At 45.9% G+C, this 22,563-nt stretch overlaps 1 protein-coding gene across 1 annotated transcript in view; it reads right to left on the reverse strand.

Annotated features, from left to right (window-relative positions):
* The window catches only part of LOC124012260 (raftlin-like), a 56,094-nt gene that overhangs the window by 14,904 nt on the left and 18,627 nt on the right, over nucleotides 1-22,563 (reverse strand). The window lies entirely within an intron of this gene.

Consider the following 22,563-nt stretch of genomic DNA (forward strand, 5'->3'; position numbering starts at 1 on the left):
CTGTGGAGGGGGGGGTTGTGTATGTGTGGAGGTGTGTGTGTGTGTGTGTGTGTGTGTGTGTGTGTGTGTGTGTGTGTGTGTGTGTGTGTGTGTGTGTGTGTGTGTGTGTGTGTGTGTGTGTGTGTGTGTGTGTGTGTGTGTGTGTGTGTGTGGAGGAGGGTGAGTTGGTGGGTGGGTATGGGTGGGTATGTGTGGTTGTGTATGGATGTGTGTGGTGTGTGTGTGTGTGTGGTTGTGGGTGTGGAGGAGGGTGAGTTGGTGGGTGGGTGGGTGTGGAGGAGGGTGAGTTGGTGGGTGGGTGGGTGTGGAGGAGGGTGAGTTGGTGGGTGGGTGGGTGTGGAGGAGGGTGAGTTGGTGGGTGGGTAGGTGTGAGTGGTAGAGACACACAAATACAGAGGAAGAAAATAAGGGGAATGTGAGTGAGAAAGCAAAGTAGTATATAGGGAGAGAGGGTGTAGGGTTATGGTTAGAGAGGGTTATGATTAGAGAGGGTTATGGTTAGAGAGGGTTAAGTTTATGGTTAGAGATGGTTATGGTTAGAGAGGGTTAGGTGGAGAGGGTTAGGGGGAGTGAGAGTGATGGTTACGGTTAGAGAGGGTTGTTGTTGGGGGAGAGGGTGTATGGAAAGAGGGTGTAGGGAGAGATGGTGTAGGGTTAAGGTTAGAGAGGGTTACGGTTAGAGAGAGTTACAGTTAGAGAGGGTAGGGTTATGGTTAAAGATGGTTATGGTTAAAGAGGGTTAGGGTTAGAGAGGGTTGTGGTTAGAGAGGGTTAGGATTAGAGAGGGTTATGGTTTCGGGAGGACAAGTTTGTGAGCAAGAAATAAATCACAAGATCTGTATTTCGGTGTTCCTCAAGGTTCCGTTTTAGGACCACTATTGTTTTCACTATATATTTTACCTCTTGGGGATGTCATTCGAAAACATAATGTTAACTTTCACTGCTATGCGGATGACACACAGCTGTACATTTCAATGAAACATGTTGAAGCCCCAAAATTGCCCTCGCTAGATGCATGCGTTTCAGACATAAGGAAGTGGATGGCTGCAAACTTTCTACTTTTAAACTCGGACAAAACAAAGATGCTTGTTCTAGGTCCCAAGAAACAAAGAGATCTTCTGTTGAATCTGACAATCTTAATGGTTGTAGAGTCGTCTCAAATACAACTGTGAAGGACCTCGGCGTTACTCTGGACCCTGATCTCTCTTTTGAAGAGCATATCAAGACTGTTTCAAGGACAGCTTTTTTCCATATACGTAACATTGCAAAAATCAGAAACTTTCTGTCCAAAAATGATGCAGAAAAATGTATCCATGCTTTTGTCACTTCTAGGTTAGACTACTGCAATGCTCTACTTTCCGGCTACCTGGATAAAGCACTAAATAAACTTCAGATAGAGCTAAATACGGCTGCTAGAATCCTGACTAGAACCAAAAAATTGGATCATATTACTCCAGTGCTAGCCTCCCTACACTGGCTTCCTGTCAAGGCAAGGGCTGATTTCAAGGTTTTACTGCTAACCTACAAAGCATTACATGGGCTTGCTCCTACCCATCTCTCTCAAATCAAATCAAATGTATTTGTCACATACACATGGTTAGCAGATGTTAATGCGAGTGTAGCGAAATGCTTGTGCTTCTAGTTCTGACAATGCAGTAATAACCAACAAGTAATCTAACTAACAATTCCTAAACTACTGTCTTATACACAGTGTAAGGGGATAAAGAATATGTACATAAGGATATATGAATGAGTGATGGTACAGAGCAGCATAGGCAAGATACAGTAGATGGTATCGAGTACAGTATATACATATAAGATGAGTATGTAAACAAAGTGGCATAGTTAAAGTGGCTAGTGATACATGTATTACATAAGGATGCAGTCGATGATATAGAGTACAGTATATACGTATGCATATGAGATGAATAATGTAGGGTAAGTAACATTATATAAGGTAGCATTGTTTAAAGTGGCTAGTGATATATTTACATCATTCCCATCAATTCCCATTATTAAAGTGGCTGGAGTTGAGTCAGTGTCAGTGTGTTGGCAGCGGCCACTCAATGTTAGTGGTGGCTGTTTAACAGTCTGATGGCCTTGAGATAGAAGCTGTTTTTCAGTCTCTCGGTCCCAGCTTTGATGCACCTGTACTGACCTCGCCTTCTGGATGATAGCGGGGTGAACAGGCAGTGGCTTGGGTGGTTGATGTCCTTGATGATCTTTATGGCCTTCCTGTAACATCGGGTGGTGTAGGTGTCCTGGAGGGCAGGTAGTCTGCCCCCGGTGATGCGTTGTGCAGACCTCACTACCCTCTGGAGAGCCTTACGGTTGAGGGCGGAGCAGTTGCCGTACCAGGCGGTGATACAGCCCGCCAGGATGCTCTCGATTGTGCATCTGTAGAAGTTTGTGAGTGCTTTTGGTGACAAGCCGAATTTCTTCAGCCTCCTGAGGTTGAAGAGGCGCTGCTGCGCCTTCTTCACGATGCTGTCTGTGTGAGTGGACCAATTCAGATTGTCTGTGATGTGTATGCCGAGGAACTTAAAACTTGCTACCCTCTCCACTACTGTTCCATCGATGTGGATAGAGGGGTGTTCCCTCTGCTGTTTCCTGAAGTCCACAATCATCTCCTTAGTTTTGTTGACGTTGAGTGTGAGGTTATTTTCCTGACACCACACTCCGATGTGGCCCTCACCTCCTCCCTGTAGGCCGTCTCATTGTTGTTGGTAATCAAGCCTACCACTGTTGTGTCGTCCACAAACTTGATGATTGAGTTGGAGGCGTGCGTGACCACGCAGTCGTGGGTGAACAGGGAGTACAGGAGAGGGCTCAGAACGCACCCTTGTGGGGCCCCAGTGTTGAGGATCAGAGGGGAGGAGATGTTGTTACCTACCCTCACCACCTGGGGGCGGCCCGTCAGGAAGTCCAGTACCCAGTTGCACAGGGCGGGGTCGAGACCCAGGGTCTCGAGCTTGATGACGAGCTTGGAGGGTACTATGGTGTTGAATGCCGAGCTGTAGTCGATGAACAGCATTCTCACATAGGTATTCCTCTTGTCCAGATGGGTTAGGGCAGTGTGCAGTGTGGTTGAGATTGCATCGTCTGAGTACCTATTTGGGCGGTAAGCAAATTGGAGTGGGTCTAGGGTGTCAGGTAGGGTGGAGGTGATATGGTCCTTGACTAGTCTCTCAAAGCACTTCATGATGACGGAAGTGAGTGCTACGGGGCGGTAGTCGTTTAGCTCAGTTACCTTAGCTTTCTTGGGAACAGGAACAAAGATGGCCCTCTTGAAGCATGTGGGAACAGCAGACTGGTATAGGGATTGATTGAATATGTCCGTAAACACATCGGCCAGCTGGTCTGCGCATGCTCTGAGGGCGCGGCTGGGGATGCCGTCTGGGCCTGCAGCCTTGCGAGGGTTAACACGTTTAAATGTCTTACTCACCTCGGCTGCAGTGAAGGAGAGACCGCATGTTTTCGTGGCAGGCCGTGTCAGTGGCACTGTATTGTCCTCAAAGCGGGCAAAAAAGTTATTTAGTCTGCCTGGGAGGAAGACATCCTGGTCCGTGACTGGGCTGAATTTCTTCCTGTAGTCCGTGATTGAATGTAGACCCTGCCACATGCCTCTTGTGTCTGAGCCGTTGAATTGAGATTCTACTTTGTCTCTGTACTGACGCTTAGCTTTTTTGATAGCCTTGCGGAGGGAATAGCTGCACTGTTTGTATTCGGTCATGTTACCAGACACCTTGCCCTGATTAAAAGCAGTGGTTCGCACTTTCAGTTTCACGCGAATGCTGCCATCAATCCACGGTTTCTGGTTAGGGAATGTTTTAATCGTTGCTATGGGAACGACATCTTCAACGCGCGTTCTAATGACCTCGCACACCGAATCGGTCCTACCGTACATACCTACACGTACGCAACGGTCACAGGACGCAGGCCTCCTAATTGTCCCTAGAATTTCTAAGCAAACAGCTGGAGGCACGGCTTTCTCCTATAGAGCTCAATTTTTATGGAATGGTCTGCCTACCCATGTGAGAGACTGAAACTCAGTCTCAACCTAAGTCTTTACTGAAGACTCATCTCTTCATTGGGTCATATGATTGAGTGTAGTCTGGCCCAGGAGTGTGAAGGTGAACGGCTGTCTCTGCCTGGCCGGTTCCCCTCTTTCCACTGGGATTCTCTGCCTCTAACCCTATTACAGGGGCTGAGTCATTGGCTTACTAGGGATCTTTCATACCGTCCCTAGGAGGGGTGCGTCACTGGGTTGAGTCACTGATGTGAACTTCTTGTCTGGGTTGGTGCCCCCCCCCCCCCCTTGGGTTATGCCGTGGCGGAGATCTTTGTGGGCTATACTCGGCCTTGTCTCAGGATGGCAAGTTGGTGGTTGAAGATATCCCTCGAGTGGTGTGGGGGCTGTGCTTTGGCAAATTGGGTGGGGTTATATCCTTCCTGTTTGGCCCTGTCCGGGGGTGTCATCGGATGGGGCCACAGTGTCTCCTGACCCCTCCTGTCTCAGCCTCCAGTATTTATGCTGCAGTAGTTTATGTGTCGGGGGGCTAGGGTCAGTTTGTTATATCTGGAGTACTTCTCCTGTCCTATCTGGTGTCCTGTGTTAATTTAAGTATCCGCTCTCTAATTCTCTCTTTCTCTCTTTCTTTCTCTCTCTCGGAGGACCTGAGCCCTAGTACCATGCCTCAGGACTACCTGACATGATGACTCCTTGCTGTCCCCAGTCCACCTGGCCGTGCTGCTGCTCCAGTTTCAACTGTTCTGCCTGTGATTATTATTATTTGACCATGCTGGTCATTTATGAACATCTTGGCCATGTTCTGTTATAATCTCCACCCGGTTTTGGCCTTTCTATGGAGGTTTTCCTAGCCACTGTGCTTCTACACCTGCATTGCTTGCAGTTTGGGGTTTTAGGCTGGGTTATAAAGGGGCTATATAAATAAATTTTATTTTATGTAGGAAAGAGAGAGAGATACAGAGGGAAAGAGAGTGGGAGAGAGAGAAAAGAGAGAGAGAGAGAGAGAGAGAGAGAGAGGGAGAGAGAGAGGGAGAGAGAGAAAAGAGAGAGAGAGGAGTGGGAATGGCGGGGCAGAGAGAGAGAGAGAGAGAGAGAGAGAGAGAGAGAGAGAGAGAGAGAGAGAGAGAGAGGAGTGGGAATGGCGGGGCAGAGAGAGGGAGAGAGAGAAGTGGGAATGGCGGGGCAGAGAGAGGGAGAGAGAGGAGTGGGAATGGTGGGGTAGAGAGAGGGAGAGAGAGAAGTGGGAATGGCGGGGTAGAGAGAGAGAGAGAGAGAGAGAGAGAGAGAGAGAGAGAGAGAGAGAGAGAGAGAGAGAGAGAGAGAGAGAGAAAGAGAGAGAATGGGGAAGGAGGGGAATGGAGAGAGAGAGAGAGAGAGAGAGAGAGAGAGAGAGAGAGAGAGAGAGAGAGAGAGAGAGAGAGAGAGAAAGAGAGAGAGAGGAGTGGGAGAGAGGGGGGAATGAAGAGAGAGAGAGAGAGAGAGAGAGAGAGAGAGAGAGAGAGAGAGAGAGAGAGAGAGAGAGCGAGAGAGAGAGAGAGAGAGAGAGGGGGGAGGGAATGGCGGCGCAGGGAGAGAGAGTGAGAGAGAGGGAGAATGGCAGGGCAGGGCAGAGAGAGAGGGGAGAGAGAGAGAGAGAGAGGAATGGGAACGGGGGCAGAGAGAGGGAAAAAGGGAGAGAGAGGGGAGTGGGGAACGGGGGCAGAGGGAGAGAGAGAGAGAGAGAGAGAGAGAGAGAGAGAGAGAGAGAGAGAGAGAGAGAGAGAGAGAGAGAGAGAGAGAGTGGGAACGGGGGGGACGGGGGTACAGCGAGAGGGAGCATTATTTAGATATTATAGTTTGAATTGAATAGTAACATAGTAGCTAAATATGCTGCTGATTAAACCGGAACTCATAGCCTCAAACCACAGCTTAACACTGTCTGGCTTTTGTTTAGTTCACACACACACACAACCAAACTACACGTGTTTCGTTCTTCCAAAGGATATGTACAATAACTCTCCCACAGTGCAGTGTGTGTGTTCTTGCGTTTTCCTGTGAGTGTATGTGCGAGCAGTCTTTCTCTCCTCTGGCATTGGGAGAGCAGGGATGCGCTGTGACTGCAGTATTAATGGTTATAGCTACCAGGATCAGCTCCTAGTTGCTCCCATTACAGAACACAATGGAGAGAGAGAAGAGCCATCAGAACACAATGGAGAGAGAGAGGAGCCATCAGAACACAATGGAGAGAGAGAGGAGCCATCAGAACACAATGGAGAGAGAGGAGCCATCAGAACACAATGGAGAGAGAGGAGCCATCAGAACACAATGGAGAGAGAGAGGAGCCATCAGAACACAATGGAGAGAGAGAGGAGCCATCAGGACACAATGGAGAGAGAGAGGCCATCAGAACACAATGGAGAGAGAGAGGAGACATCAGAACACAATGGAGCGAGAGAGGAGCCATCAGGACACAATTGAAAGAGAGAGGAGCCATCAGAACACAATGGGGAGAGAGAGGAGCCATCAGAACACAATGGGGAGAGAGGAACCATCAGGACACAGTGGAGAGAGAGTGGAGCCATCAAGACACAATGGAGAGAGTGTAGAGCCATCAGAACACAATGGGGAGAGAGGAGCCATCAGAACACAATGGAGAGAGAGAGGAGTCATCAAGACACAATGGAGAGAGAGAGGAGCCATCAGAACACAATGGGGAGAGAGGAGCCATCAGGACACAATTGAAAGAGAGAGGAGCCATCAGAACACAATGGGGAGAGAGAGAGGAGCCATCAGAACACAACGGGGAGAGAGGAGCCATCAGAACACAATGGGGAGAGAGAGGAGCCATCAGAACACAATGGGGAGAGAGGAACCATCAGGACACAGTGGAGAGAGAGTGGAGCCATCAAGACACAATGGAGAGAGTGTAGAGCCATCAGAACACAATGGGGAGAGAGGAGCCATCAGAACACAATGGAGAGAGAGAGGAGCCATCAGAACACAATGGGGAGAGAGGAGCCATCAGAACACAATGGAGAGAGAGAGGAGCCATCATAGCACAATGGAGAGAGAGAGGAGCCATCAGAACACAATGGGGAGAGAGGAACCATCAGGACACAGTGGAGAGAGAGTGGAGCCATCAAGACACAATGGAGAGAGTGTAGAGCCATCAGAACACAATGGGGAGAGAGGAGCCATCAGAACACAATGGAGAGAGAGAGGAGTCATCAAGACACAATGGAGAGAGAGAGGAGCCATCAGAACACAATGGAGAGAGAGAGGAGCCATCAGGACACAATGGAGATAGTGATAAGCCATCAGAACACAATGGAGATAGTGATAAGCCATCAGAACACAATGGGGAGAGAGGAGCCATCAGAACACAATGGGGAGAGAGGAGCCATCAGAACACAATGGAGAGAGAGAGGAGCCATCATAGCACAATGGAGAGAGAGAGGAGCCATCATAGCACAATGGAGAGAGAGAGGAGCCATCAGAACACAATGGAGAGAGAGAGGAGCCATCAGAACACAATGGAGATAGTGATAAGCCATCAGAACACAATGGAGAGAGAGAGGAGCCATCATAGCACAATGGAGAGAGAGAGGAGCCATCAGGACACAATGGAGAGAGAGAGAGGAGCCATCAGGACACAACGGGGAGAGAGGAGCCATCAGAACACAATGGAGAGAGAGAGGAGCCATCATAGCACAATGGAGAGAGAGAGGAGCCATCAGAACACAATGGGGAGAGAGGAGCCATCAGGACACAGTGGAGAGAGAGTGGAGCCATCAAGACACAATGGAGAGTGAGAGGAGCCATCAAGACACAGTGGAGAGAGAGAGGAGCCATCAGGACACAGTGGAGAGAGAGAGGAGCCATCAGAACACAATGGGGAGAGAGGAGCCATCAGAACACAATGGAGAGAGAGAGGAGCCATCAGAACACAATGGAGAGAGAGGAGCCATCAGAACACAATGGAGAGAGAGGAGCCATCAGAACACAATGGAGAGAGAGGAGCCATCAGAACACAATGGAGAGAGAGTGGAGCCATCAGAACACAATGGAGAGAGAGAGGAGCCATCAGAACACAGTGGAGAGAGAGTGGAACAATCAGAACACAATGGAGAGAGATGAGCCATCAGGACACAGTGGAGAGAGAGAGGAGCCATCAGGACACAATGGAGAGAGAGAGGAGCCATCAGAACACAATGGAGAGAGAGAGGAGCCATCAGAACACAATGGAGAGAGAGAGGAGCCATCAGGACACAATGGAGAGAGAGAGGAGCCATCAGGACACAATGGAGAGAGAGAGGAGCCATCAGCACACAATGGAGAGAGAGAGGAGCCATCAGAACACAATGGAGAGAGAGAGGAGCCATCAGAACACAATTGAGAGAGAGAGAAGCCATCAGGACACAATGGAGAGAGAGAGGAGCCATCAGGACACAATGGAGAGAGAGAGGAGCCATCAGAACACAATGGAGAGAGGGAGGAGCCATCAGGACACAATGGAGAGAGAGAGGAGCCATCAGAACACAATGGAGAGAGAGAGGGGCCATCAAGACACAATGGAGAGAGAGGAGCCATCAGAACACAATGGAGAGAGAGGAGCCATCAGAACACAATGGAGAGAGAGTGGAGCCATCAGAACACAATGGAGAGAGAGAGGAGCCATCAGAACACAGTGGAGAGAGAGTGGAACAATCAGCACACAATGGAGAGAGATGAGCCATCAGGACACAGTGGAGAGAGAGGAGCCATCAGGACACAATGGAGAGAGAGTGGAGCCATCAGAACACAATGGAGAGAGAGAGGAGCCATCAGAACACAGTGGAGAGAGAGGAGCCATCAGGACACAATGGAGAGAGAGAGGAGCCATCAGAACACAATGGAGAGAGAGAGGAGCCATCAGAACACAATGGAGAGAGAGAGGAGCCATCAGGACACAATGGAGAGAGAGAGGAGCCATCAGGACACAATGGAGAGAGAGAGGAGCCATCAGCACACAATGGAGAGAGAGAGGAGCCATCAGAACACAATGGGGAGAGAGAGGAGCCATCAGAACACAATTGAGAGAGAGAGAAGCCATCAGGACACAATGGAGAGAGAGAGGAGCCATCAGGACACAATGGAGAGAGAGAGGAGCCATCAGAACACCATGGAGAGAGGGAGGAGCCATCAGGACACAATGGAGAGAGAGAGGAGCCATCAGAACACAATGGAGAGAGAGAGGGGCCATCAAGACACAATGGAGAGAGAGAAGAGCTAATTAGAACACAATAGAGAGAGAGAGGAGCCAATTAGAACACAATAGAGAGAGGAGCCAATTAGAACACAATAGAGAGAGGAGCCAATTAGAACACAATAGAGAGAGGAGCCAATTAGAACACAACAGAGACAGCCATGGTATAACAGACCGTATATCACAGGTATGACAAAACATGTATTTTTAATGCTCTAATTACGTTGGTAACCAGTTTATAATAGCAATAAGGCACCTCGGGGGTTTGGGGTATATGGCCAATATACCACGGCTAAGGGCTGTGTTGCATTATGCATAAGAACAGCCCTTAGCCGTGGTATATTGGTCATATACTGTATATGACCAATATACCATCTCCTCAGGCCGTATTGCTTAAATATACCATGAGATGCATTTTATTCTGAACAAATATATAAACGCAACATTTCTATGATTTTACTGAGTTAAGGTTCATTTAAGGAAATCATTCAATTGAAATAAATTCATTAGGCTCTAATCTATGGATTTCACATGGTCAGGGGTGCACAGAAGCCCAGCCACTTGGGAGCAAAGCCCAGACAATCACAATTTGTTTTCCCCCACAAAAGAACTGTATTACAGACAGAAATACTCCTCCGTTTAATCAGCTGTCCGGGTGGCTGGTCTCAGTATATGACTACAGTATGTCTGAGTGTATGGAATTTGTGCGTGTGTGTGTGTGTGTGTGTGTGTGTGTGTGTGTGCGTGCGTGCGTGCGTGCGTGCGTGCGTGCGTGCGTATTGAGATGTGTGTGTGTATTGATGTGTGTGTGTGTATTGATGTGTGTGTGTAATTAGGTGTGCGCGTGCATGTTTGAGGTGTGTGTGTGTGCGTATTGAGGTGTGTGTGTGTGTATTGATGTGTGTGTGTGATTAGGTATGTGTGTGTGTGTATTGAGGTGTGTGTGTGTGTAGCCTGTCTGTATGCTTGTCATCCTCTCCCATTCCATCTCATTTGCATGGGCCTGGAGAGACACTAGGCTGAATAAATTAACTGAGCTACACAAATATGTGTTAGCCATCTCATTCTCAATCTGTTCCCCAGATCATCATCTGGCCTGTTCTCACACACACACACACACACACACACACACACACACACACACACACACACACACACACACACACACACACACACACACACACACACACACACACACACACACACACACACACACACACACACACACACACACACACACACACACACACACACTTTGCCACACATACTCATCACATGGAAACAAGCGTTTTTTCTAACATTAAAATCTCATACTAAAACACTGAATGTATAGGGATTCATCCCACCTCCCCTCTCTTCATTCTCTCCCTCTGGTCATAATAACAGCTGGAGATGGATACAATATGATTGTGTCACTAAACAGTCATTTAGGCATCATTATCTTAACACTCCTATTACACTAACCAGCAAGACATACACAACATATTTGGGTAATTCCCCCCTGCAGTGAAATAGGGAAGGGGAAGGGAGGAGTCATTTCATTTATACGTTTACCACATTGGCTTTAAGAGGGCTATCATTCTGCTCTGCCATGAGAACACTCTCTGGAAGTTTACAATGCCAGGTTCTGCCAGTGGGAATTTTGGATACCCACTCCTCTTGACTCCGTATGTCTTGACCGGTGGGACAGACAGAGGGACGGAGGAAGGTGAAATTTACGGTCCAGGTGTTAATCAGCACTTCACCATTAAGAACCGCTGTACTCCAGAATGGGAATATTGAATTCTGGAATCAGAATTATGAGCTATCAAGGTTCTCCAAATAGAACCTTGAGCTCCCAACGCTCCTGTAATCCTGACTGGTGAGGATCTGTGTGTGTCAAGAGTAAGTGGGTGGTGGGGATGATTACTCCCTCCCCAGGACATATTATACCTCCTTGACATTTCCCCAGTATCTTTTAATGACTAGCAGAGTGGAGCAGAGACATACGTGCCAAACACTGACTATAAAATAATACTCTACTGAAAGCATAGAGTTTCCCACCACTGAGGTATGAGACACACAGACACACACAACGCTGAGGTATGAGGAAAGAGCCTGTGGGTTAGACTGCTGTTGGTCAAGGTCGTAACACACAGGACGCATCCCAAATTACACCCTATTCCCTACATACAGCACTACTTTTGACCAGTACCCATATTTCCCTGTATTTTTTATTTTACCTTTATTTATCGAGGCAAGTTAGTTAAGAACAAATTCTTATTTTCAATGACGGCCTAGGAACAGTGGGTAAACTGCCTTGTTCAGGGGCAGAACGACAGATTTGTACCTTGTCAGCTTGGGGATTTGATCTTGCAACCTTTCGGTTACTAGTCCAACGCTCTAACCACTAGGCTCTAACCACTAGGCTCTAACCACTAGGCTCTAACCACTAGGCTCTAACCACTAGGCTCTAACCACTAGGCTCTAACCACTAGGCTCTAACCACTAGGCTCTAACCACTAGGCTCTAACCACTAGGCTACCTGCCGCCATATGTTGGAAATATAGTACAATGTGGGAGACAGACAATCTGTGGGGGTCGGAGTTTGGAGCATTCGTAGTACAGGAAATGCTTGACTAAGTGCACCGAGTTCGGATGAACTGACTGAAAACACCAAGACATTTCTGTAGTCTAGAGAGGAGAATATTGCTCGGTCTGAATACTGACTACACCAGTCACGTTTCAAATTCTATCAGTAAACCTCTTCATGCGTTTTCTACAGAGCTTAATATTAACACCTTACACACATTTTGATAGATTCACACAACACATGCAATCTCCTAAATCACTCATTTTGATACCTCAATATATCATCTGTTTTGATAGCTCAATATGTGTGTTTTGATAGCTCAATACATCATCTGTTTTGATAGCTCAATATGTGTGTTTTGATAGCTCAATATATCATCCGTTTTGATAGCTCAATATGTGTGTTTTGATAGCTCAATATATCATCTGTTTTGATAGCTCAATACATCATCTGTTTTGATAGCTCAATATATCATCTGTTTTGATAGCTCAATACATCATCTGTTTTGATAGCTCAATATATCATCTGTTTTGATAGCTCAATATGTGTGTTTTGATAGCTCAATACATCATCTGTTTTGATAGCTCAATATATCATCTGTTTTGATAGCTCAATACATCATCTGTTTTGATAGCTCAATATATCATCTGTTTTGATAGCTCAATATGTGTGTTTTGATCGCTCAATACATCATCTGTTTTGATCGCTCAATATATCATCTGTTTTGATAGCTCAATACATCATCTGTTTTGATCGCTCAATATATCATCTGTTTTGATAGCTCAATACATCATCTGTTTTGATAGCTCAATATATCATCTGTTTTGATAGCTCAATATGTGTGTTTTGATAGCTCAATACATCATCTGTTTTGATCGCTCAATATATCATCTGTTTTGATAGCTCAATACATCATCTGTTTTGATAGCTCAATATATCATCTGTTTTGATAGCTCAATATGTGTGTTTTGATCGCTCAATACATCATCTGTTTTGATCGCTCAATACATCATCTGTTTTGATCGCTCAATATATCATCTGTTTTGATCGCTCAATATATCATCTGTTATGATAGCTCAGTATATAATGTGTTTGGAAAGCTACATTCAACAAACAATCTGAATAGCTGAATACATCAAACTTTGGTAGCTATATGCATCTTGGTCCCTGGCACATATGGGCGCACACAAAAGATCCACACCGCCTGAAGTTCCTATTCTGACTGACCTGCTTTATAGCCTTCATGGTCGTCACCAGTCAGAATAAGAACTTGTGTTTCTTTCTCTACAGTGTCTCTAAAACTCAGCAGCTGACTTCAGAGCCCCAATGTGTCAGTTGAGGAGAGAAGCTTTAGTCACTGTGTGATCACACCTGACTCATTTTCCCACCCTCACTCTCCTCCTCGCTCTCCTTTTCTAACACATTTTCGCGCCCACTCTTTTTCTCCTTCTTTAATGGCCTCTCCCTCCATTTACTCACTCATATAAATGCAATATGCAACAACTTCAAAGATTTTACTGAGCTACATTTCATAAAAGAAAAATCAGTCAATTTAAATAAATGAATTTCTATGCTTTTCACATTACTGGGAATACAGATACCTTAAAAAAAGAAAGTAGTGGATCAGAAAAGCAGTCAGTATCTGGTGTGACCATTTGCCTCATACAGTGCGACACATCTCCTTCGCATAGAGTTGATCAGGCTGTTGATTGTGGCCTGTGGAATATTGACCCACTCCTCTTCAATGGCTGTGCCAAAGTTGCTGGATATTGGCAGGACCTGGAACACACTGTCGTACACGTTAATCCAGAGCATCCCAAACATGCTCAATGGGGGACATGTCAGGTGAATACGCTGGACATGGAAGAACTAGGACATTTTCAGGCTCCAGAAATGATGTACAGATCCTTTTGACATGGGGCCATGTATTATCATGCTGAAACATGAGGTAATGGCGATGGTGAATGGCACGACAATGGGGCCTCAGGTTCTCGTCATGGTATCTATGTGCATTCAAATTGCCATTGATAAAATTTGGCTTGCGTTCATTGTCCATAGCTTGTGCCTGCCCATATCATAACCCCACAACCACGGGGCACTCTGTTCACAATATGAACATCAGCATACTGCTCGCCCACACGATGCCATACACATGGTCTGCGGTTGTGATGCCGGTTGGAGGTACTTCCACATTTTTGTTCATTGATGTTGGAGATGGCTTATGGTAAAGAGATGAACATTCAATTATCTGGCAACAGGTCTGTTGGAACTTCCTGCAGTCAACATGCAAATTGCACACTCCCTCAAAACTTGAGACATCTGTGGCACTGTGTTGTGTAACAAAACTGTTCATTTTAGAGTGGCCTTTTAATGTCCCAGGCACAAGGTTCACCTGTGTAATGATCATACTGTTTAATCAGCTTCTTGATATGCCACACCTGTCTGGTGGATGGATTATCTTGGCAAATGAGGAATGCTTAATAACAGGGATGTGAACAAATTTGTCCACAACATTTGAGAGAAATAAGCTTTTTGTGCATATGGGAAATCTCTGTGATCTTTTATTTCAGCTCATGAAACATGGGACCAGCACTTTACATGTTTCATTTATATTTTTGTTCAGTGTATACATACATACCTGCATACGTGCATACGTGCATATGTGCATACGTGCATACGTGCATACATACATACATACATACATACATACATACATACATACATACATACATACATACATACATACATACATACATACATACATACATACATACATACATACATACATACATACATACATACATACATACATACATACATACATACATACATACATGGAGGTACTTCCACATTTTTGTTCATTGATGTAATACATACATACATACATACATACATACATACATACATACATACATACATACATACATACATACATACATACATACATACATACATACATACATACATACATACATACATACATACATACATACATACATACATACATACATACATACATACATACATACATACAGAAAGTATTCATACCCTTTGACTTATTGTACATTTAGTTGTGTTACAGCCTGAATTCAACATTCACCCCTCTACACACAATACACCATAACGACAAAGGGAAAACATGTTTTTAGAAATCTTAGCAAATTTATTGAAAATTAAATACATAATTCTCATTTACATAGGTATTCAGACCCCTAAGTCAATACTTTGTAGAAGCATCTTTGGCAGCGATTACAGATGTGAGACGTTCCACACATAGATTGTGCAACATTTGCCCATTATTCTTTTCAGAATTCTTCAAGCTTGGTCAAATTGGTTGTTGATGATTGCTAGACAACCATTTTTAGGTCTTGCCATAGATTTTCAAGTAGATTTAAGTCAAACTATACCTCTGCCACTTAGGAACATTCACTGTCCAGTGTAGATTTGGCCTTGTGTATTAGGTTATTGTCCCGCTGAAAGGTGAATTCATTTCCCAGTGTCTGGTGGAAAGCAGACTGAACAAGGTTTTCCTCAAGGATTTTGCCTGTGATTAGCTCCATTCCATTTCTTTTTTATCCTGAAAAACTCCCCAGTCCTTAAAATTAAAATCAAATCCATAACACAGTGGCAGTCGCTGCCGTTAAAGATGAGGGAGGACAATCATTTTTTTTATGAGCATGGCCTTATTTCTGGATGACTGTCATTCATATTGGGGCGGCAGGTAGCCTAGTGGCTAGAGTGTTGGGCCAGAAACCGAAAGGTTGCTAGACTGAATCCCCGAGCTGACAAGGTAAGAATCTGTTGTTCTGCCCCTGAACAAGGCAGTTAACCCACTGTTCCTATGCCATCATTTAAAATAAGAATTTGTTCTTAACTGACTTGCCTAGTTAAATAAAGGTTAAATGAAAAAATAAATATCTATTCCAGTCACCCAGCTCAATGTAACATTGACAGGTTTAGGCTACTACATGATACTCAAATTGTTCCTATACCCATCATGAGGTTGCAACAACCTATGAATGAAAGTTTACAACGTAGGTGCATAGGTCGAGAGAAAATTTGTAGTAATCAAGGTGACAGAAAATGACACATTCAATACTACATTGCACACTTTTGCCTGCATCTAGCTGATCAAGGGTGCAATCAATAGTCCAGCGTTTCCCAAACTCTGTCCTGTGGACCTCAAGGGGTGCACACTTAGTTTTTGCCATAGCACTACACAGCTGATTCAAATAATCAAGGCTTCATGATTAGTTGACTATTTGAATCAGCTGTGTAGTGCTTTGAAGAAGAAAAAAAACACATGTACCCCATGGGGTCCCCGGGACCGAGTTTGGGAAACCCTGCATTAGTCCAACAATTACAAACAATAGTTTCTATTGGACAAATTCAGGTATGTTTATACCCATTCTGTTCTGTTTGCTTCTGTTTAAAATCCAATGGAATTGGTGGAATGAATACCCCCCTGATCACACGCAAACACAGTTCCCTTTCATTGCAGCCACATACAAACAGCATGATAACTTTGTTAATTTAACAATTCCTTCTAGCATCTACGCGCTCTCCTTCTCTCACCTTTTCCCTTCGCTTGTGGACTTCAGTGCACAACACAATTGTGACCAGGCAAAAAAACTTTCCAAGTCAAACCGTCATATCATAATCTCTACACACAGCCTACATCATTGTCAACATAGTTACTAGAATTAACCAGCTAGTAAACCTGCTACAATCATGCAGTACAGTGTACAGTCAGCAAGCAGTTTAGCAGTTATACCAGCAGTTATACCGGCAGTGGAGGCTCCTCTGCCATAAGATGATGCAGCCACCACTACGCTTGAACATATGGAAAGTGGTACTCAGTAATGTGTTGTATTGGATTTGCTACAAACCAAAACGGAAAAGACACGCTGCTGTGAAGCGTTCATTCATTTATACGGGTAAGAGTCAAGTTACATTTTAAGATATTATACGTTTCTAAACTTGTCAGAAAGTTGTTTTCATTGCAAGTTAAAGTGTACTGTTAGCTAGGTCGCAAACGTTAGCTTGCTGGCTCACTAGCTAACGTTATGTATGCATTAATGATCTGTGTAGTAATATTATTAGTATCTCAGAAAGACATTTGCATTGCTAGTTATAGCCTAATGTCAGCTAGCTAGTTAACATTGAACTGATTTAGTTAGCTTTAGCTATCTGCAGATTTCTACTACAGCATTTCATGCATGGTGGCTAGCTATGACAATCCATTTGTACCATAGCTATCGGTTGGGATTATGGTTCATTTTTTAACTAGCTAGCTACATGTCTAAACAAGACTCCACTTTACCAGATTACATGACCGATCAAGTTAGCCAGGTTTGTCTGGGGCTGATGACAACCATCTATTGTATTTCATGTCTACAAAATAGTGACCCATCCATTTAGTTAGATGTGGCTAGGGGGTAGTTAAAACATTTCTTTCACATGACCCATCCATTTAGTTAGATGTGGCTAGGGGGTAGTTAAAACATTTCTTTCACATGACCCATCCATTTAGTTAGATGTGGCTAGGGGGTAGTTAAAACATTTCTTTCACATGACCCATCCATTTAGTTAGATGTGGCTAGGGGGTAGTTAAAACATTTCTTTCACATGACCCATCCATTTAGTTAGATGTGGCTAGGGGGTAGTTAAAACATTTCTTTCACATGACCCATCCATTTAGACAAGTGTATCTGGGTAATCTAATCATTCTAAAATATGTTTTATCTGGACACATCCTAGTTTTGATATTGCTGTAATACAAATATGAAGTAACCATTTCACTGTAGCATTTAAACCTTTTGTATCCTGTGCATATCAACATATCAGCTTTGATTCTATTTCGCATAGTGTGTGTTTACCAGACACGGAGACACGACCAGACACGGAGACACGACCAGACACGGCGACACGACCAGACACGGCGACACGACCAGACACGGCGACAAGACCAGACACGGCGACGCGACCAGACACGGCGACGCGACCAGACACGGCGACGCGACCAGACACGGCGACACGACCAGACACGGAGACACGACCAGACACGACCAGACACGGCGACACGACCAGACACGGCGACGCGACCAGACACGGCGACACGACCAGACACGGCGACGCGACCAGACACGGCGACGCGACCAGACACGGCGACACGACCAGACACGGCGACACGACCAGACACGGAGACACGACCAGACACGGAGACACGACCAGACACGGAGACACGACCAGACACGGAGACACGACCAGACACGGAGACACGACCAGACACGGCGACACGACCAGACACGGAGACACGACCAGACACGACCAGACACGACCAGACACGGCGACACGACCAGACACGACCAGACACGGCGACACGACCAGACACGGCGACACGACCAGACACGGCGACACGACCAGACACGACCAGACACGACCAGACACGGCGACACGACCAGACACGGCGACACGACCAGACACGGCGACACGACCAGACACGGCGACGCGACCAGACACGGAGACACGACCAGACACGGCGACGCGACCAGACACGGAGACACGACCAGACACGGAGACCCGACCAGACACATTAGTACCCCAGGTCATCTTAGGTTTCATTACATCTTAGGTTTCATTACATACAGTCGAGAAGAACTACTGAATATAAGATCAGCGTCAACTCACCATCAGTACGACCAAGAATATGTTTTCCGCGACGCGGATCCTGTGTTCTGCCTTACAAACAGGACAACGGAATGGATCGCATGCAGCGACCCAAGGAAACGACTCCGAAAAAGAGGGAAACGCGGCGGTGTTCTGGTCAGACTCCGAAAAAGGGCACATCGCGCACCACTTCCCAGTATTCTTCTTGCCAATGTCCAGTCTCTCGACAACAAGGTTGATGAAATCCGAGCAAGGGTGGCATTCCAGAGGGACATCAGAGACTGCAACGTTCTTTGCTTTACGGAGACATGGCTTACTGGGAAAACGCTATCCAGGGCGGTGCAGCCAACGGGTTTCTCCACGCATCGCGCCGACAGAAACAAACATCTCTCTGGTAAGAAGAGTGGCGGGGGCGTATGCCTCATGACTAACGGGACATGGTGTGATGAAGGAAACATACAGGAACTCAAATCCTTCTGTTCACCTGATTTAGAATTCCTCACAATCAAATGTAGACCGCATTATCTTCCAAGAGAATTCTCTTCGATTATAATCACAGCCGTATATATCCCCCCCAAGCAGACACATCGATGGCTCTGAACGAACTTTATTTAACTCTTTGCAAACTGGAAAACATTTATCCGGAGGCTGCATTCATTGTAGCTGGGGATTTTAACAAAGCCAATCTGAAAACAAGACTCCCTAAATTTTATCAGCATATCGATTGCGCAACCAGGGGTGGTAAAACCTTGGATCATTGTTACTCTAACTTCCGCGACGCATATAAGGCCCTGCCCCGCCCCCTTTCGGAAAAGCTGACCACGACTCCATTTTGCTGATCCCTGCCTACAGGCAGAAATTAAAACAAGAGGCTCCCACGCTGAGGTCTGTCCAACGCTGGTCAGACCAAGCTGACTCTACACTCCAAGACTGCTTCCATCACGTGGACTGGGACATGTTTCGTATTGCGTCAGATGGGAATATTGACGAATACGCTGATTCGGTGTGCGAGTTCATTAGAACGTGCGTCGAAGATGTCGTTCCCATAGCAACGATAAAAACATTCCCTAACCAGAAACCGTGGATTGATGGCAGCATTCGCGTGAAACTGAAAGCGCGAACCACTGCTTTTAATCAGGGCAAGGTGTCTGGCAACATGACTGAATACAAACAGTGCAGCTATTCCCTCCGTAAGGCTATTAAACAAGCTAAGCGTCAGTACAGAGACAAAGTGGAATCTCAATTCAATGGCTCAGACACAAGAGGCATGTGGCAGGGTCTACAGTCAATCACGGACTACAAGATGAAATCCAGCCTAGTCACGGACCAGGATGTCTTGCTCCCAGGCAGACTAAATAACTTTTTTGCCCGCTTTGAGGACAATACAGTGCCACTGACACGGCCTGCAACGGAAACATGCGGTCTCTCCTTCACTGCAGCCGAGGTGAGTAAGACATTTAAACGTGTTAACCCTCGCAAGGCTGCAGGCCCAGACGGCATCCCCAGCCGCGCCCTCAGAGCATGCGCAGACCAGCTGGCCGGTGTGTTTACGGACATATTCAATCAATCCCTATACCAGTCTGCTGTTCCCACATGCTTCAAGAGGGCCACCATTGTTCCTGTTCCCAAGAAAGCTAAGGTAACTGAGCTAAACGACTACCGCCCCGTAGCACTCACTTCCGTCATCATGAAGTGCTTTGAGAGACTAGTCAAGGACCATATCACCTCCACCCTACCTGACACCCTAGACCCACTCCAATTTGCTTACCGCCCAAATAGGTCCACAGACGATGCAATCTCAACCACACTGCACACTGCCCTAACCCACCTGGACAAGAGGAATACCTATGTGAGAATGCTGTTCATCGACTACAGCTCGGCATTCAACACCATAGTACCCTCCAAGCTCGTCATCAAGCTCGAGACCCTGGGTCTCGACCCCGCCCTGTGCAACTGGGTACTGGACTTCCTGACGGGCCGCCCCCAGGTGGTGAGGGTAGGCAACAACATCTCCTCCCCGCTGATCCTCAACACGGGGCCCCACAAGGGTGCGTTCTGAGCCCTCTCCTGTACTCCCTGTTCACCCACGACTGCGTGGCCACGCACGCCTCCAACTCAATCATCAAGTTTGCGGACGACACAACAGTGGTAGGCTTGATTACCAACAACGACGAGACAGCCTACAGGGAGGAGGTGAGGGCCCTCGGAGTGTGGTGTCAGGAAAATAACCTCACACTCAACGTCAACAAAACTAAGGAGATGATTGTGGACTTCAGGAAACAGCAGAGGGAACACCCCCCTATCCACATCGATGGAACAGTAGTGGAGAGGGTAGCTAGTTTTAAGTTCCTCGGCATACACATCACAGACAAACTGAATTGGTCCACTCACATTGACAGCGTCGTGAAGAAGGCGCAGCAGCGCCTATTCAACCTCAGGAGGCTGAAGAAATTCGGCTTGTCACCAAAAGCACTCACAAACTTCTACAGATGCACAATCGAGAGCATCCTGGCGGGCTGTATCACCGCCTGGTACGGCAACTGCTCCGCCCTCAACCGTAAGGCTCTCCAGAGGGTAGTGAGGACTGCACAACGCATCACCGGGGGCAAACTACCTGCCCTCCAGGACACCTACACCACCCGTTGTTACAGGAAGGCCATAAAGATCATCAAGGACATCAACCACCCGAACCACTGCCTGTTCACCCCGCTATCATCCAGAAGGCGAGGTCAGTACAGGTGCATCAAAGCTGGGACCGAGAGACTGAAAAACAGCTTCTATCTCAAGGCCATCAGACTGTTAAACAGCCACCACTAACACTGAGTGGCTGCTGCCAACACACTGTCATTGACACTGACCCAACTCCAGCCATTTTAATAATGGGAATTGATGGGAAATGATGTAAATATATCACTAGCCACTTTAAACTATGCTACCTTATATAATGTTACTTACCCTACATTATTCATCTCATATGCATATGTATATACTGTACTCTACATCATCGACTGCATCCTTATGTAACACATGTATCACTAGCCACTTTACTATGCCACTTTGTTTACTTTGTCTACACACTCATCTCATATGTATATACTGTACTCGATACCATCTACTGTATGCTGCTCTGTACCATCACTCATTCATATATCCTTATGTACATGTTCCTTATCCCCTTACACTGTGTATAAGACAGTAGTTTTGGAATTGTTAGTTAGATTACTTGTTGGTTATCACTGCATTGTCGGAACTAGAAGCACAAGCATTTCGCTACACTCGCATTAACATCTGCTAACCATGTGTATGTGACAAATAAAATTTGATTTGATTTGACCAGACACGGCGATGCGACCAGACACGGAGACACGACCAGACACGGAGACACGACCAGACACGGAGACGCGACCAGACACGGCGATGTGAAGAACAACATGACCTGCACCAAAGTCAGATTAGGATATGGGCCAAGGACGAGATAAAGTGTATTTTTACCTGTTTTTCCTTATTGTAGGCTACTACTTTTACCACTTTTAGTCTAGAATTCTTTGGTTGTTTACTACACTATCTCACTCACTCTGTTTAGCACATGTAACATATACGTTTTGCAAATTCATAAAATATTGTCCGTTTTGAATATTCAAACATAATACGAATTGTAATTAGTAACATATCATACTAAACGGAGAGTCTCGGATTTACGTACAGAATATTACGAAATGCTCTGAAATCAGGTTGCAGAGATTGGGTGTATTGATACACCATCCAAAGTGTATTTCCTTCTTTGCGAGGCATTGGAAAACCTCCCTGGTCTTTCTGTGTTTGAAATTCAATGCTCGACTGAGGGACCTTACAGATAATTGTGTATGTGGGGTACAGAGATGAGGTAGTCATTTAAAAATCATGTTAAACACTATTATTGCACACAGAGTGAGTCAAGGAAACTTATTTTTATTTAACCTTTATTTAACTAGGCAAGTCAGTTAAGAACAAATTCTTATTTACAATGACGGCCTACCCCGGCCAAACCCGGACGACGCAGGGACAATTATATGCCGTCCTATGGGAATC

Source organism: Oncorhynchus gorbuscha, linkage group LG24 (assembly GCF_021184085.1).
Source record: "Oncorhynchus gorbuscha isolate QuinsamMale2020 ecotype Even-year linkage group LG24, OgorEven_v1.0, whole genome shotgun sequence".
Lineage (NCBI taxonomy): Eukaryota > Metazoa > Chordata > Actinopteri > Salmoniformes > Salmonidae > Oncorhynchus > Oncorhynchus gorbuscha.